The 18,774-nt window shown below is 43.7% G+C and overlaps 1 protein-coding gene across 7 annotated transcripts in view; it reads right to left on the bottom strand.

The window, feature by feature from the left end:
- Positions 1 to 18,774, bottom strand: part of LOC140464992 (phosphatase and actin regulator 1-like) — a 468,298-nt gene that overhangs the window by 372,013 nt on the left and 77,511 nt on the right. Inside the window, exon 1 of one of the 7 annotated variants that reach the window (XM_072560735.1) lies at positions 5,126 to 5,220. The exons of 5 other annotated variants lie outside the window; for them this stretch is intronic. The gene's annotated coding sequence lies outside the window, so the exon portion shown is untranslated. Of the gene's footprint in view, positions 1 to 3,227; positions 3,270 to 5,125; positions 5,221 to 18,774 lie in introns of those variants that run through there. One more of the 7 variants, XM_072560736.1, reaches the window with a different exon arrangement.

Raw genomic sequence — 18,774 nt, 5'->3', positions numbered from 1 at the left:
TGGAAAGGCAACAACTGATTAGGGATAGTCAACATGGCTTTGTGAGTGAAAAATCACGTCTCATGAACTTAATTGAGATTTTGAAGAAATAACAAAGAAGATTGATGAGGGCAGAGCAGTAGATGTGATCTATATGGATTTCAGTAAGGCGTTTGACAAGGTTCCCCATGGGAGACTGATTAGCAAGGTTTGATCTCATGAAATACAGGGAAAACTAGCCATTTGGATACAGAACTGGCTCAAAGGTAGAAGACAGAGGGTGGTGGTGGAGGGTTGTTTTTCAGACTGGAGGCCTGTAATCAGTGGAGTGCCACAAGGATTGGTGCTGGGTCCTCTACTTTTTGTCATTTACATAAATGATTTGGATGCGAGCATAAGAGGTACAGTTAGTAAGTTTGTAGATGACACAAAAATTGGAGGTGTAGTGGACAGCAAAGGGGGTTACCTCAGAATACAACAGGATCTGGACCAGATGGGCCAATGGGCTGAGCAGTGGCAGATGGTGTTTAATTCAGATAAATGAGAGGTGCTGCATTTTGGCAAAGCAAACCTTAGCAGGACTTATACACTTAATGGTAAGGTCCTAGGGAGTGCTGCTGAACAAAGAGGCCTTGGAGTGCAGGTTCATAGCTTCTTGAAAGTGGAGTCGCAGGTAGATAGGATAGTGAAGAAGGCATTTGGTATGCTTTCCTTTATTGGTCAGAGTATTGAGTGCAGGAGTTGGGAGGTCATGTTGCAGCTGTACAGGGATTGGTTAGGCCACTGCTGGAATACTGCGTGCAATTCTGGTCTCCTTCCTATCAGAAAGATGGTGTGAAACTTGAAAGTGTTCAGAAAAGAATTACAAGGATGTTGCCAGGGTTGGAGGATCTGAACTACAGGGAGAGGCTGAACAGGCTGGGGCTGTTTTCCCTGGAGAGTCGGAGGCTGAGGGGTGACCGTATAGAGGTTTACAAAATTATGAGTGGCATGGATAGGATAAATAGACAAAGTCTTTTCTCTGGGGTAGGGGAGTCCAGAACTAGAGGGCATAGGTTTAGGGTGAGAGGGAAAAGGGATAAAAGAGACCTAAGGGGCAACTTTTTCATGCAGAGGGTGGTACGTGTATGGAATGAGCTGCCAAAGGATGTGGTGGAGGCTGGTACAATTACAACATTTAAGAAGCATTTGGATGTGTATATGAATAGGAAGGGTTTGGAGGGGTATGAGCAGGTGGGACTAGATTGGGTTGGGATATCTGGTCGGCATGGACAGGTTGGACCGAAGGGTCTGTTTCCATGCTGTACATCTCTATGACTCTATAATCGAGAAAGGAAGTTTCTCAAATGGAGAACTGTGACTGGTGGTATTCCACAGGGATCTGCGCCAGGACCACTGTACTTAGCGATGTACATGAATGATTTGGAGGAAGGTATAGGTGATCTGATTAGCAAGTTTCCAGATGACACTAAGATTGGTAGAGTAACAGGTAGTGAAGAGGACAGTCAGAGAATACAGCAGAATATAGATTGATCGGAGAGTTAGGAAGACAAATGGCAGATGGAGTTCAGTCCCGGCAAATGCAAGGTGATTCATTTTGGAAGATCCAAGTCAAGAGCGCACTATACAGTAAATGGAAAAGTCCTGGGTGTTCACATCCATTGTTCTCTGAAGGGGCAACACAGGTCAGTAAGTTGGTCAAGAATGCTTTCCTTCATCGGATGGGGCACTGAATACAAGAGTTGGCAGGTCATGTTACAGTTGTGTCAGACTTTGATTTGGCCACATTTGAAATACTGTGTACAGTTCTGGTCGCCACATTACCAAAAGATGTGGATGCTTTGGAGAGGGTGCGGAGGAGGTTCACCAGGATGTTGCCTTGAATGGAGGGTGCTACCTAAGAAGGGGAACTTAGAACATAGAAAAATACAGCACAGTACAGGCCCTTTGGCCCTCGATGTTGTGCCGATCCAAGCCCATCTAACCTACACTAGCCCACTATCCTCCATATGCCTATCCAATGCCGGTTTAAATGCCCATAAAGAGGGAGAGTCCACCACTGCTACTGGCAGGGCATTCCATGAACTCACGACTCGCTGAGTAAAGAATCTACCCCTTACATCTGTCCTATACCTACCACCCCTTAATTTAAAGCTATGCCCCCTCGTAATAGCTGACTCCATACGTGGAAAAAGGTTCTCATGGTCAACCCTATCTAAACCCCTAATCATCTTGTGCACCTCTATCAAGTCAACCCTAAACCTTCTTTTCTCCAATGAAAACAGCCCCAAGTGCCTCAGCCTTTCCTCATACGATCTTCCTACCATACCAGGCAACATCCTGGTAAACCTCCTCTGTACCTGTTCCAGTGCCTCCACATCCTTCCTATAGTATGGCGACCAAAACTGCACACAATACTCCAGATGCGGCCGCACCAGAGTCTTATACAACTGCAGCATGACCTCAGGACTCCGGAACTCAATTCCTCTACCAATAAAAGCCAGTACGCCATATGTCTTCTTCACCGCACTATTTACCTGGGTGGCAACTTTCAGAGATCTGTGTACATGGACACCAAGATCCCTCTGCTCATCCACACTACCAAGTATCCAACCATTAGTGCAGTACCCCATCTTTTTGTTTCTCATACCAAAGTGATCACCTCACACTTACCCACATTGAACTCCATTTGCCACCTTTCTGCCCAGCTCTGCAGCTTATCTATATCCCGCTGTAACCTGACACATCCTTCCTCACCGTCCACCGACTTTCATATCATCCGCAAACTTGCTCACCCAACCTTCTAGCCCCTCCTCCAGGTCATTTATAAAAATGACAAACAGCAACAGTCCCAAAACAGATCCTTGCGGAACACCGCTAGTAACTGCACTCCAAGATGAACCGTTACCATCAACTACTACCCTCTGTCTTCTTCCAGCCAGTCAATTCCTAATCCAAACCTCCAACTCACCCTCAATGCCATACCTCCGTATTTTTTGCAGTAGCCTACCATGGGGAACCTTATCAAATGCCTTACTAAAATCCATATACACCACATCTACCGCTTTACCCTCATCCACCTCCTTAGTCACCTTCTCAAAGAATTCAATAAGGTTTGTGAGGCACGATCTGCCCTTCACAAAAACATGCTGACTATCCTTGATCACATTATTCCTATCCAGATGTTCATAAATCCTATCCCTTACAATTCTCTCCAAGACTTTGCCCACAACAGAAGTGAGACTCACCGGCCTTTAGTTACTAGGGTTATTCCTACTCCCCTTCTTGAACAAGGAAACCACATTTGCTATCCTCCAGTCTTCTGGCACGATTCCTGTAGATAACGAGGACATAAGAATCAAGGCCAATGGCTCTGCAATCTCCTCCCTTGCTTCCCAGAGAATCCTAGGATAAATGCCATCAGGTCCAGGGGACTAATCTATTTTCACCCTTTCCAGAATTTCCAACACCTCTTCCCTACATACCTCAAAGCCATCCATTCTAATTAATTGTGACTCAATATTCACATCGGCAACAATGTCCTGTTCCTGAGTGAATACTGACGAAAAGTATTCATTTGGTGTCTCCCCAATCTCTTCAGCCTCCACACGCAACTTCCCACTACTATCCTTGACTGGACCTATTCGTACCCTGGTCATTCTTTTATTCCTGACATACCTATAGAAAGCCTTTGGGTTTTCCCTAATCCTACCAACTGAGGACTTTTCATGTCCCCTCCTTGCTGCTCTTAGCTCTCTCTTCAGATCCTTCCTGGCTACCTTTATAACTTTCAATCACCCCAATTGAACCTTCACGCCTCATCTTTACATAGGCCGCCCTCTTCCCTTTAACAAGGGATTCCAATTCCTTATTAAACCACGGCTCCCTCACACGACCCTTTCCTCCCTGCCTGACAGGTACATACTTATCAAGGACACTCAATAGTTGCTCCTTGAACAAGCTCCACATATCGATTGCGCCCTGCCCTTGAAGCCTACTTTTCCAAGCCACGCATCCTAAGTCATGCCTCACCGCATCATAATTTCCCTGCCCCCAGCTATAACTCTTGCCCTGCAGTGCACACTTATCCCTCTCCATCACTAGAGTAAAAGTCACCGAATTGTGGTCACTGTCCCCAAAGTGTTCACCTACCTCCAATTCTAACACCTGGCCTGGTTCGTTACCCAGAACCAAATCCAGTATGGCCTCACCTCTTGTTGGCCTGTCTACATATTGTGTCAGGAAAACCTCCTGCACACATTGGACAAACACCGACCCATCTAACAAACTCGAGTTATAGCTTTCCCAGTCAATATCTGGAAAGTTAAAGCCCCTATAACAACCACCCTATTACTTTCACTTTTCTCCTGAATCATCCTTGCAATCCTTTCTTCGACATCTATTGGACTATTAGGAGGCCTGTAGAAAATCCCTAACAGGGTGACCTCACCTTTCCTATTCCTAACCTCAGCCCAAACTACCTCAGATGGCGAGTCTTCATCCATCGTCCTTTCCACCGCTGTAATACTATCTTTGACAAGCAATGCCACACCTCCCCCTCTTTTACCCCCACCTCTGACCCTACTAAAACATTTAAACCCTGGAACCTGCAACAGCCAATCCTGTCCCTGTTCTACCCATGTCTCCGGAATAGCCACAACATCGAAATCCCAGGTACCAACCCACGCTGCAAGTTCACCTACCTTACTTCGTATACTTCTCGCATTGAAGTATACACACTTCAAGCCACTTTCCTGTTTACAGGCACCCTCCTTTGAGATTGATGCCATGTTCCTAACCTCTCTACACTCCAGGTCCTCCACCCTAAAGCTACAGTCTAGGTTCCCATGCCCCTGCAGAATTAGTTTAACCCCCCCCCCCACGCCCCCCCACCCCCCACACCCCACAAGAGCACTAGCAAACCTCCCCCCAAGGATACTGGTGCCCCTCAGGTTCAGGTGTAGACCATCCTGTTCATAGAGGTCCTCTCCTGCGCATTTTTATAGGGAAAAAAACCTACCCAGGTAAGTTTGCGCTACACCAGCTTCCGGGTCCGCTCCACGCTTTTTAAAAAAAATCTTTCAAATTTAAATCGTTAAACAAATGTCACCGAGCCTTCAAGCAGGCACTGCCAAACAGCCCTTACCTGCTCTACTGAGGGAGTTGAGTAGATTCGGATTATTTTCATTAGAAAGACAGAGGATGAGGGGGGACCTGAGTGATGTCTACAAAATCATGAGAGGTATAGACAAGGTGAATTGCAAGAAACTTCCCCATCACCCTCAAAAGTGTGACACTCAATTACTAGGGGTCATGAGTTTAAGTGGGGTCAAGTGGGGTCAAGTTTCCGGTCAAGTGGGGGGCAAGTTTAAGGGAGATATGCGTGGAAAGTTCGTTATGCAGAGGGTGGTGGGTACCTGGAACGCATTACCAGCGGAGGTGGTAGAGGTGAGCACAATCACGTCATTTAAGCTGAATCTAGACAGATACATGAATGGACACAGAGCAGAGAGATACAGATCCTTAGAAAATAGGCAACAAGTTTAGATAGAGGATTTGGATCAGCGCAGTCTTGGAAGGCCAAAGGGCTTGTTCCGATGCTGTAGTGTTCTTTGTTCTTGTTCTTTGACATCCTTAGAATTTTAAAACTGCAATGCAAAATGATAATACATCATGCCAATAATCCACTTGTGATTACAACTAAATCGCACAACACCATCTAAATACTGTTACTATGTTTGTTACTTAAAAGAGAAAAGAAAGCCCTTCTGAGTTGGTCCTGAAATCTTGGAAATATTCTTCCACTGGCACAGTTCTCTCACAAATAATTGATCTCTTTAACAACAAAAGAGCATTTACTTAACAAAGATATTTTGTGAATTTAAGAACAGTAATCAAATTCAGCAGCAGAATAATGAATTATGTATTACATGATGTAATACTCTAGTTCTATCCTGTGGTTTGTCTTGAGTACAGTAATGCCACAGGAGATGCACTCGTCACATTCCAATAATACTGAGTAGAGGCCAAACTGAATAGGAAAGGTTCAGTGTTTGTTCAAAATGTACAAACACTTTTGAATAATTTTGGCGTTATAAAACAAAACCATGCTAAATCAAATATCTTTAAGTAAGATCCATTTCAAAAGCTTTTAAGGGAACACTGAAACCACGAATGAATACCTGTATATCAAGCAAATTAAATTTTAATTTAACTAAATTGAGATCCTTTCACTACCAGGCTGTTTCAAACAACAGTGAGATAAAAGAATCAATTAATTAGGTTTCCCTCCCAATGCAGTACTGTTATTTTACAAGACATGCTGCATGTTCAATGCAAGAGAAGTTTATTGTATAATTCAAACTAAATGTACTTACTCTTCAATAACCTGTCCACTGATGCTTAGTTTCAGTTCTATCAGAGCCACTTGACTCCAAGTCCTAATTACAACCTTAATATAAACATGGATAAATGAGCTGAATTCCAGAAGTGAGGTGAGGTGAGAGTGACTGCCCTTAAGTATTAAGGCAAAATTTGACTAAGCATCAAACAGTCTAAACAAAACTATAATTAACAGAAATTTTGAAAACTTTCCAAACCCTGTTATACCAACCTCTCAAATTGTAGTTGTTGGACACCAACTGATGCTGCAGAACATTCTCAGATTGGTGACATAAGGCACCATCTTCAGCTGCTTCCTCACTGACCTCCCCTTCATAACAAGTTCAGAGTGGGAGTATTGCACACTGTTCATTTCCATTCACAGCTCTTTAGATATTGAATCAGTCCATGTCTATATGCAGCAAGACATAAACAACATCCAGCCTTCGACATATTCAACATTCATGCCATGAAAGCTTTAGGCACTGAGTACTGCATACTAAAGATAAGTAACTATCCTATTATCACCACTGAATCCCCACTACAAATCACAAATGGCTAGAAACCTAGTTTGATCAGACAGTTGAACATTATGGCTGCGGGAGCAGAAAGCAGTCTCAGGAATTCTGTGCACAGTAACTCAACTCTGGCTTCCTACAGTCTGCCCACCATTTACAAGACACTCAAGAGTGTGATTGAAGACTTTCCAGTTACCTTTCCACAAACAAAGCCATCAGCCTGACTGGATTGAAACATGAATTCCCTCTACCTGTAAAATGCACTCTAGCAGGCTCCTTTGGCAGCACTTTCAAACCTGCAACCTCTACCACCCTTAAGGACAGGTGCAGCACTGAAAGAAAGATAATATCTGCAAATCCTGCTCCAAGCCACACATCATTCTGATTTGAAGCGGTGATCATTCTTCCTTCATTGGCATGGGATCAACGTCCTGGTAACACCCACCATCCCTCACTCTCGACAAACACCACAGGTGTCCTTGCATCAAGTGCTGCAGTATTCAAGAAACCATGAAGAGAGACCAGATGAGATGACTTGCTTTTCATAGAGTAGAGGAGGTGGGGGTGTATTGAGAAGAAATGAAATCTGTAATAGTGGAAAACAGAGTGAGAAATGTCACTGCTATGTTCTCATCAACATTAATGCTGTGAAAAAAAACTGTTTCATCTTGTGACAGGAAAGTCCAAGAAACCACATTACTTTGCAAATGTCAAGACACTATCCACACAGTATGTAACTAATAAAACTGCCTGGATGACTGCGAGATCCTTGAGGCATACTTCAGTAAAAGTTATAAAATATATAAAAAGAAAGATTATCTTTATTACAGATGTCTTGTGCTCCCTCAAATCATTAACCTCCATAACATCAGGCTGCTCTTCTTGACTCTCAACACCACTGCCAAGCTCTAGCCAGTAGAATAAGGGAACAGTAAGAACACAGTAAGAACCCAAAAAAGAATCACCAATGGCAGCTGATCACTTTAGCAATCCATGCCATGAATGAGAATGAGTAAAACCCAACAGTTCTAAAGACCACATTTATGTTAAGGTATAAAAGATGGTAATGAAAGACAATCACCAATTGCTTAAACAAGCATTAGCTTCCAAGAATGAAGAGGAGACTTGAGAGGCCAAACAGGCCATAATTCAAAAAGTGTGGTGCTGGAAAATTATAGCAGGACAGACAGCATCCAAGAAGCAGGAGACTCGACATTTCGAGCATAGGCTCTTCATCAGAAATGAGGGGGTGGCCCGGGGGGGGGTGGGGGGGGGCTGAGGTAAATGGGAGGGAGTGGAACTGGAGGAGAATGCAGCAGTGAATGCGATAGGTAGATGAAGGTTGGGGATGAAAGTGATAGGCCAGCAAGGAGGGTGGAGCGGGTGGGTGAGAAGAAAGATGGACGGGCGGTGCCAAGTTGAAAGGTTGGATCTGGGGTAAGGTGGGGAGAGGGGAAATGAGGAACTGGTGAAATCCACATCGATCCCCTGTGGTTGGACAGTCCCAAGGCAAAAGATGAGGCATTCTTCCTCCAGGTATCGGGTGACTAGAGTTTGGGGGTGGAGGAGGCCTAGGACTTGCATGTCCTTGGCAGAGTGGGATGGGGAATTTAAGCGTTTGACCACAGGATGGTAGGGTTGCTTAGTGAGAGTGTCCAAGAGATATTCTCTGAAACGATCCACACGTTGGCATCTTGTCTCCCCAATGTAGAGGAGACCACATCGAGACCATCGGACACAATAGATGCTGTGTATGAAAGTACATTATCTCGAATGTGAAAGGACTCCTTGGGGTCTTGGTCTGGGGGGGGTGGGGGGGGCGGGGGGGGGTGGGTGGGGAGCACTGGTTTTGCACTTCTTGCAGTGGTAGAGGTAGGGGCCAGGAACTGAGGGTGGGTTAGTGGGGGACGTGGATCTAACAAGGGAGTCGCAGAGGGAACAGTCTCTCTGGAAGGCAGATAGGGGTGAGGAGGGAAACGTATCCCTGGTGGTTGAGTCTGTTTGTAGCTGGCGGAAGTAACAGAGGATGATGCAGTGCATCCGGAGGTTGGTGGGGTACAAGGTGAAGACCAGAGAGGTCCAGGAAGGGGAGGAAGATGTCCAAAATGGTTCAGGTGAATTTGAATTCAAGGTGGAAAGTGTTTGTGAAGTTGATGAACTGTTCAACTTCCTTGTGGGTGCTGCCAATACAGTCAATGTAGCAGATGAAAAGGTGGGGAATACTGCCGGTGTAGCCTCGGAAGATGGACTGTAGCACATACCCGAAGGCAAGCATAGCTGGGGCCCATGTAGTTGTCCATGGCTACCCCTTTAATCTGGAGGAAGTGGGAGGATTCAAAGGAGAAATTGTTGAGGGCGAGGACCAGTTCAGCCAATCGAATGGTTGTGTCAATGGAAGGGAACCTCGTTGGGTCAGTAGAAAGGAAGATACAGAAGGTTTGGAGGCTTTTGTCATGGTGGATGGATATGTGCAGGGACTGGATGTCCATGGTGAAGATGAAGCATTGAGGTCTGGGGAAACGAAAGTCATGGAGGAGGTAGAGGGTGTGGGTGGAGTCCCAAATGTATGTGGGAAGATCCCGGGCCAAGGGAGACACAACAGTATCAAGTTATGCAGAGATAGGTTCAGTGGGGCAGCAGCCAGCTGAGTAGGCACACGCACTAACCTACCCCACTGAACATTTTAACTCCCTGTCCCACTCCGCCACGGGCGTGCAAGTACTGGGCCTCCACCACCACCAAACTCATCTTCCATCTTGGGACCCTCCAACCACATGGGATCAATGTCAATTTCACCAGTTACCTCATTTCCCCTTATCCCAGATCCAATCTTCCAACTCAGCACTGTCCATTTAACTTGTCCAACTTCCTTCCTATCTATCCGGTCCACCCTCCTCTCTGACCTATCACCTTCAACTACCTATCATATTCCCAGCTACCTCCACTGCCCCGTCCCCTTCCGGTCCCCATTTATCTCTCAGTGCCCTTGGGCCACCTTGTCATTCATGATGAAGAGCTTATGCTCAAAACGTCAATTCTCCTGTTCCTCAAATGCTGCCTGACTGGCTGAGTTTTTCCAGCACCACACTCCTCGACTCTCATCTCCAGCAACTGCAGTCTTCACTTTTTCCAAACAGCCCATGACAAAACTCTTTTGCTCAGCTGCAGAAATCAACAAGGAAGTTCCAGCAGAGATGGTCATAGAAACATGTGCCAAGGTGGACAACACTGTATGCTGTGCAAGAGAATGGATTGAGGCAATTGTAAATACAATACATTCTACAACCAAGGAGTCAAAGAGGTTGATGATTCTGAAGTGAGCATTCATCAGTCACCAACCTGTTTTCCTAGTGGAAGCTGCAAAGGCAAGTAAGATGTTCCAGGATTTTGCACTGTAGCACGAAAACGCATAAGTTGAACTGCATTCATGACATGCCAGAATTAGAACATAGAACATAGAACTTTACAGCATAGTGCAGGCCCTTCGGCCTTCAAAGTTGCACTGACTTGTGAAATCAATCCTTTGCCATCTAACCTACACCGTTCCATTATTATCCATATGTATGTCCAATGCACATTTAAACGCCCTTAACGTCGGCAAGTCTACTACAGTCACAGGCAGGCCATTCCTACTATTCTCTGAGTAAAGAAAGCACCCCAACATCTGTCCTAAATCTATCACACTCAACTAAAAGGTATGCCGGATTAGTGGTGCTGGAAGAGCACAGCAGTTCAGGCAGCATCCAAGGAGCAGCGAAATTGACGTTTCGGGCAAAAGCCCTTCATCAGGAATAAAGGCAGTGAGCCTGAAGCGTGGAGAGATAAGCTAGAGGAGGGTGGGGGTGGGGAGAGAGTAGCATAGAGTACAATGGGTGAGTGGGGGAGGTCCCTCATGTTAGCCTTCACCATTCGAGGAAAAAGGTTCTCACTGTCCACCTTATCTAACCCTCTGATTATCCTGTATGTCTCAATTAAATCACCTCTCAACCTTCTTCTCTCCAACAAGAACAGCCTCAGTTCCCTCAGCCCTTCCCACTGCTGCCTTTGACTGTCTCTAATCTTACCCTAGTCATTCTTTTGTCCCTGATATACCTGTAGAAGGCCTTAGGATTTTCCTTGATCCTATCCGCCAACAACTTCTCATGTCCTCTCCTGGCTCTTCTTAGCCCTCTCTTTAGATCTTTTCTGGCTAACGTATAACTCTTGAGCCCCTAATTGAGCCTTCATGCCTCATCCTCACATAAACCAGCTTCTTTCTCTTGACAAGAGCTTCAACTTCTTTAGTAAACCATGGATCCCTCTCACGACAACTACCTCCCTGCATGATAAGTATATACTTACCAAGGACCCGCAGTAGCTGTTCCTTGAATAAGCTCCACATTTCAAAATGTGTCTATCCCCTGTAGTTTCCTTCCAAAAATACTCGGAAGCGTATGGTAAAATAGGGCAAAGTCAGCATGATTTCATCAGGGAGAGGTCATGCCTGACAAATCTGTTAGAATTATTTGAGGAAGTAACAATGACTGCCAGACTACTGTAACCCACAAACCCACCAACACACTAAAACATCAGATAATGAACTTGAAAGACCCTATACAGACAACAAGCAAAACTAACGTCATTTACAAAATACCGTGCAAGAACTGTAACAAACACTACATTGGACAAACAGGCAGAAAACTAGCCAACAGGATACATAAACATCAACTAGCCACAAATCGACATGACCCTCTCTCATTAGTATCCTTACATACAGATAAAGAAGGACACCACTTCAACTAGGACAACACATCCATCCTAGGACAAGCAAACAGAGACACACATGAGAATTTGTAGAAGCATGACATTTCAACCAGAACTCTATCAACAAACACGTTGACTTGGAGCACCATTTACCACCCCCTGAGAAAAAGAACAGGAAATCATGTCACCATAGGATATGACATCACCAACCCAACGAAACCCAAACATAAATAGAAAGCATGAATCACCAGCACTGCTTCATCCAGAGGCTCAGTGAAGATGTTACCTAGTATGGTGATGAAGTGTCTGAAAATGAACTTTCCAGCTTAGCAACCAAACCTATATCCAGAAGTAATAAACAAATTAGACCAGGAGAGCCAATGGATGGCATCTACCTGTACTTCAAGAAGCCCTTTTAGGCAGTAGTGTGGGGAAAAAAGGAAGAAAAAAATAAACAGGGAATTATCACACAAAAAAAATAAAAATGGGAGACTTCATTAGAAAAAAAAATAGGGTATCTAATCCTTGGGTGCTGGGGAAAAATAAAAAATAAAAAAAATAAACAGGAGTGCTTCCCCTTCCAAAAAAAAAGAAGCCTTTTACAAGGTGCCACACAGGAGGCTGCTGAGTAAGATAAGGGCCTATGGCGGCAAGGTGCTCATATTGATAGAAGATTCACTATCTGTCAGAAAGCAGAGAGTGGGGATAAAAGAATCTCTCAGGATGGCAGTTGGTGACAAGTGGTGTTCCACAAAGATCAGTTTTGGGACACACAACTTTTCCCTTTATACATTAATGATGTAGATGAAGGAACTGAGGTCATTCGGACTAAATTTGTCATTGAAACAAAGAGATGTAGAGGGAGAGATAGCATCGAGGAGGTGGGGAGGCTGCAGAGGGATTTGGACAGGTTAGAAGAATGGGCAAAGAAGTGGCAGATGGAGTTACAACTTGGGAAAGTGTGAGGTCATGCACTTTGGGAAAAAAAATAGAAGCATGGAATATTTTCTAAATAGGGAGAAATTGCAAAAGTCTGAAGTGCAAAGAGACTTGGGAATTCTAGTCCAGGATTCTCTCAAGGTAAATTTGCAGATGAGTCAGTAGTTAGGAAGGCAAATGAAATATTGGCATTTATTTTGAGAGGACTTGACCATAAAAGCTGGGATGTACTTCTCAGGGTCTGGTCAGACCACATTTGGACTGTTGTGTGCAGTTTTGGCCCCCATCTTCCAAGAAGGATAATTGTCCAAAGACAGAATGCCAAGCAGATAAAGCTTATAAAGATTTTCCAGAGCTAACTTCCAAAACCTTTCAAAGTCTTTTACTCTACAGGTTTGGGCCACTGTAAAGTGGAAACAAATTGAAAAGTAAAGATATTTTTTATATATTTGTTGTATCACTGTTTTCATTTGCTTTTTTTTGAAAGAGCACATTTATTGACAAAACTGGGATACATCGAGGCTTCTTGCTCCCAACATGATCATATCGGCTTCTACAATTCGACTTCTCGTGATTTTATTGTGTCTACAATATTCACAGTTGCTGTTGTTCCAAGATCCCATTATCCAACTATGGCCTCCAGTTAAAATCTTATACTTCAACAACACCCCACATTGTATATTGTGTGTGTCTATGCACATGTGCATGAATGTACATACATGCTGTTGCTCTTTCTTTCACTCAAGTAAACTAATAATTGGCACGTTATTGTTTCTGATGAGCTATTTAACTACACTTTAATTGGAGAGAGGCACAGACGAGCTAGAAAAATTTTGTACCTTCAGGAAACAGCCTGAATTAAGCTGTTGAAATTCTCAGTGTAAGCAGCACACTTTTAACCAATAGTACAGGTGCTTAAAATTGATGCCAACTACAAAAACCTTAATAGATATTTCTCAGGGCTTCAAAAGACTCCAATCCAATCCAGACTTGTGCTGAGGAAGTGCAAATAGCAAGGCCCAGAGACTCTGGGTCTACTCTGGCTGACGACTCCGAGTTAACACACAGATCTATTACCTCTGGTAAAACTGGGGTTTGGAAACTTTCATAGACTCAAGAAAGATAAAGGACAAGTAAAAGCTCAATCCAAACTGGAGAGAAAAGGGAAGCCAGACAAAAAAAAAATCAGAACTGACCAGACTAGAAGGAGGAATACAAATGTCAGATCATGTGGGAAAAAAAACTGTTGGTTCAGCCATCCCATAGAAACTCAAGCTGCAAGACTAGTGTTGGAGCTTTAAAGTGTTAAGTATCTACTCAGATAAGACTGATAACTAGGATAGCTGCCTGGAGTTTCTGTTCAAAGGAATGATGACTACTTACTGTTTTAAGCATGCATGAAGTGGAAATAGCATTCTCCAAGAGACTGGGCACCCTCAAACCTTTGTTATGGGGAAAGTGAAAGTTTTTTTAAACCTGGAAATAAGTTCAATTTCAGTGCATTTGCAGGAAAATATATGGATCTGCTACTACTCAAAAAAGTTACTGAGAGAGTAAACTTGTTCTGGACCTGATAAAACTAAGGATAGTCCCATGCTTGCCACTTCTAAGGATGGATATTGCAGTGGGGAAAAATCTGGCCATGATCATAATATGCCCTAGAAAGAAAAGGACTCTGTAAAGAGGCTTGAAAAGCTGGAGGAAGTCAGTAGGAAGGGACAGAGAGAATCAGAACAGAGAAGAGTTTAAGAACCCTATGGGGCAACAGAATCTGTGAGTGGCTCAGAAATATCACTCAAAATTGGAACAGGGCTGGAGTCTAACCAGCAAGACCGAGGAGAGAACCCAAAGAAGTTAAAAGAGCTGGAGAAGAGAGGTGAGTTTGAGTCACACCTTTTTTTTGTGGTTAGAAAGCAATAAATTTGTTCAGTATGGAAAAGTCTTGCAATTGTTTCTGATGAATCAGTTAATTACACGTCAATTAGAGACAGCCATAGCTTCAAACTATATACAGAAGAACCTCTATTATCTGAAGGGCTCAGGCAAGGAGTACTTCATTCAGTTAACTGAATGCCGGATAATATATAGTTAGCCATGCATCTGGATCTTCTGATCTTGTTCGGATAATCCAAAATTCGATTATTCGAATGCCGGATAATCAAGGTTCCTCTGTAGATGTTTTGAAACATCTGATGTTTCGGCCAATATGGGAGAGTGAAAGGGAGAAAACCAGATTCACCCCACCTCACATGGTCATAGCAATCTCTAATAGGCATTTCCCTGAATTGTGGTTATCTCCAACAAGCAAGAAAACAAATAGCATGAACTGGCTGCAACCATCACAACTCTACTCCTCAACATTGTGCAAAAACATGTGTTGAGGTGACTTTCAGCTCATATTAATAGAGTCATACAGTCATACAGCACAGAAATAGACCCTTCAGTCCAACTCATCCATGCTGACCAAGTTTCCCAAACTAAACTAGTCCACTTGCTTGCATTTGGTCGATATTTCTCTAAACCATTGCAATCCGTGTACCTATCCAAATGACTTCTAAATATTGTAATTGTACCTACATCTTTCACTTCCTCTGAAGGTTCACTGCTCCCCCGGATGACAAGGTGGTCCCTTTTAAATCTTTCTCCTCTCATGTTAGAAATATGCCGCAAAGTTTTGACGACCCACCCCCCCACCACCCTTAGGATAAATATGAAAGACTTTTTTTCCCCTATCTATAGCCATCATGACTTTACAAACCTCTACACTTCTCCCTCAACCTGCTATGCTCCAGCGAAAAAAAGGTCCCAGCCTATCCAACCTATCCTTATAACTCAAACCCTCAAGTCCTGGCAACATCCTGGTAATTTTTTCCCCCCATTTAATACCATCCTTCCTGTAGCATGGCGAACAGAACTGTACACAGTACTCCAAAAGTGACGTCACCTACATCCTATACAACCTCAACATGATGTCCCAATTCCTATAATCATGGTCTGAACAATGAAGGCAAGCATGCTAAACTCCTTCTTAACCACCCTGTCCACCTGTAATGCAATTTTCAAAGAACTTTTTACCAGAACCTCTAGGTCTCACTGTTCAACACTACCTAGGCCGAAAAAAAAGCAGCTCTAAGAAAAACCATTCCTGAAAAAAAAACTACCCTTCCCTTCCCACAGTTTTCATTGTAAGCATGAAAGAGAAAAAACATTTAAAATCTTAAAAATCCAGCACTGAGCTAACCATCCAGCAAATCAAAACAGCCTCCTCCTCAAATTCACCAGCTCTCAAACCTCCAGATCTGAGTAAAGGACTGTCAATCTCTGCTCCCTGGTTTTATTTAAACCATTATTGAAACCTGACAAACAAGTTGAAAAAGTCAATTTTTTGAATTCCTTGAGAATGTCACCTTTTGCTCACTAAAACGAAGACCACTATGCTAAGACTGCCTATAGGAAGCAAGACCTTTAGATCCACGACAATCAGCTATGACAGCTAACAATACTGCAGTGACTGCAACAGAATGATGCCATACATCTTAGAATAGCATCTTAGAACATAGAAATAAAACATAGAAAAATACAGCGCAGTACAGGCCCTTTGGCCCTCGATGTTGTGCCGATCCAAGCCCACCTAACCTACACTAGCCCACTATCCTCCATATGCCTATCCAATGCCCGTTTAAATGCCCATAAAGAGGGAGAGTCCACCACTGCTACTGGCAGGGCATTCCATGAACTCACTGAATAAAGAATCTACCCCTATCATCTGTTCTATACCTACCACCCCTTAATTTAAAGCTATGCCCCCTCGTAATAGCTGACTCCATAAGTGGAAAAAGGTTCTCATGGTCAACCCTAACTAAACCCCTAATCATCTTGTACACCTCTATCAAGTCACCCCTAAACCTTCTTTTCTCCAAAGAAAACAGCCCCAAGTGCCTCAGCCTTTCCTCATACGATCTTCCTACCATACCAGGCAACATCCTGGTAAACCTCCTCTGCACCCGTTCCAGTGCCTCCACATCCTTCCTATAGTATGGCGACCAAAACTGCACACAATACTCCAGATGCGGCCGCACCAGAGTCTTATACAACTGCAACATGACCTCAGGACTCCGGAACTCAATTCCTCTACCAATAAAAGCCAGTACGCCATATGCCTTCTTCACTGCACTATTTACCTGGGTGGCAACTTTCAGAGATCTGTGTACATGGACACCAAGATCCCTCTGCTCATCCACACTACCAAGTATCCGACCATTAGTCCAGTACTCATACCAAAGTGAATCACCTCACACTTACCCACATTGAACTCCATTTGCCACTTTTCTGCCCAGCTCTGCAGCTTATCTATATCCCGCTGTAACCTGACACATCCTTCCTCACTGTCAACAACTCCACCGACTTTTGTATCATCCGCAAATGTGCTCACCCAACCTTCTAGCCCCTCCTCCAGGTCATTTATAAAAATGACAAACAGCAATGGTCCCAAAACAGATCCTTGCGGAACACCGCTAGTAACTGCACTCCAAGATGAATCTTTACCATCAACTACTACCCTCTGTCTTCTTCCAGCCAGCCAATTCCTAATCCAAACCTCCAACTCACCCTCAATGCCATACCTCCGTATTTTTTGCAGTAGCCTACCATGGGGAACCTTATCAAACACCTTACTAAAATCCATATACACCATATCTACCGCTTTACCCTCATCCACCTCCTTAGTCACCTTCTCAAAGAATTCAATAAGGTTTGTGAGGCATGACCTGCCCTTCACAAAACCATGCTGACTCTCCTTGATCACATTATTCCTATCCAGATGTACATAAATCCTATCCCTTACAATTCTCTCCAAGACTTTGCCCACAACAGGGTGAGGCTCACCGGCCTATAGTTACTAGGGTTATCCCTACTCCCCTTCTTGAACAAGGGAACCACATTTGCTATCCTCCAGTCTTCCGGCACTATTCCTGTAGATAACGAGGACATAAAAATCAAGGCCAATCTTCTACTACCTTCCACCTTATCCATCTACCAAGTATGGGACACCTGCATCACACAATACCATTAGAGGCTGTGGCATGATTTTTATCATTCCCTGGCTTCACAAATTCACCCCAGGTGAAAGTGTTCCGCAAGTTGGGATTTTCACTCTGGGGTTGTGGATTTTTATTGGGAGTTGCATCAGCTAACCCAGCAACAAATATAGAAGCTACCAGGTTTTGACTGATATCCTGTCTGAACAATGGCAAAACATGATGGCCAGATGTTGCAATGAATCACATTTATACCAGAGGGAATTGTGTCATAGAGGAAAACCAACAACACCAAAACTTATTAGAATATCAGAGATGAAATCCAATGGTTTCTCATCCAAATCATATTCCTGTAGGCAGCTATCTGCAATAAATCCCACTTACATCATTGGCCAGCCCCAGAAATCAGAGCTGAAAAGTGTGGCACCGGATTTTTCGAATCTGACTCTCCATGGTTTGCGGTCCTCACTTTCTCCCAACCCCAGAAATCAGCCAGACGCTAAAAAACTTAAACTAAAATTTAACCTTAAACTAAAAGTTGCACGAATGCGGTCTGAATATCAGACCAACAGCACAACATCCTCTGGCACAAACTGCTTGCACACACACATTCAAACCTGCCTCAGTGGCAAAAACTCTTCCTATTTTACTCATCATTCTATGCAAGTTAAACCAGCAATAGAAATTAACAACACTACAGTGTGGAAGCAGGCCATTCATTCCAATGAGACATCAATACCCTTTGAAGAGTATCCCACCCTATTCTTGTAACCTTACATTTTCCATTGCCAATCCACTTAACCTGCACAAAGAGTCATAGAGCTGTACAGCATGAAAGCAAACCCTTCAGTCCAACTTATCCTTGCTGACCAGATACACTAAATAAGTCTAGTCCCATTTGCTAGCATTTGCCCATATCTGTCTAAACCGTTCCTATTCATATAACCATCCAAATGCCTTTTAAATGTTGTAATTGTACCAGCCTCCACCACTTCCTCTGGCAGCTCATTCCATACACACACCACCCTCTTGTGAAAAAGTTGTCCGTTAGGTCCCTTTTAAAACTTGCCCCTCTTGTCTTAAACCTTTACTTATGGACCCACCCACTTTGGGAAAAGACCTTGTCTACTTAACCAATCCATGACCCTCATGATTTTATAAACATCTAAAAGGTGCTG

This window comes from Chiloscyllium punctatum, chromosome 41 (genome assembly GCF_047496795.1).
Source record: "Chiloscyllium punctatum isolate Juve2018m chromosome 41, sChiPun1.3, whole genome shotgun sequence".
Lineage (NCBI taxonomy): Eukaryota > Metazoa > Chordata > Chondrichthyes > Orectolobiformes > Hemiscylliidae > Chiloscyllium > Chiloscyllium punctatum.
This window is presented reverse-complemented; position numbering and strand designations above follow the sequence as displayed.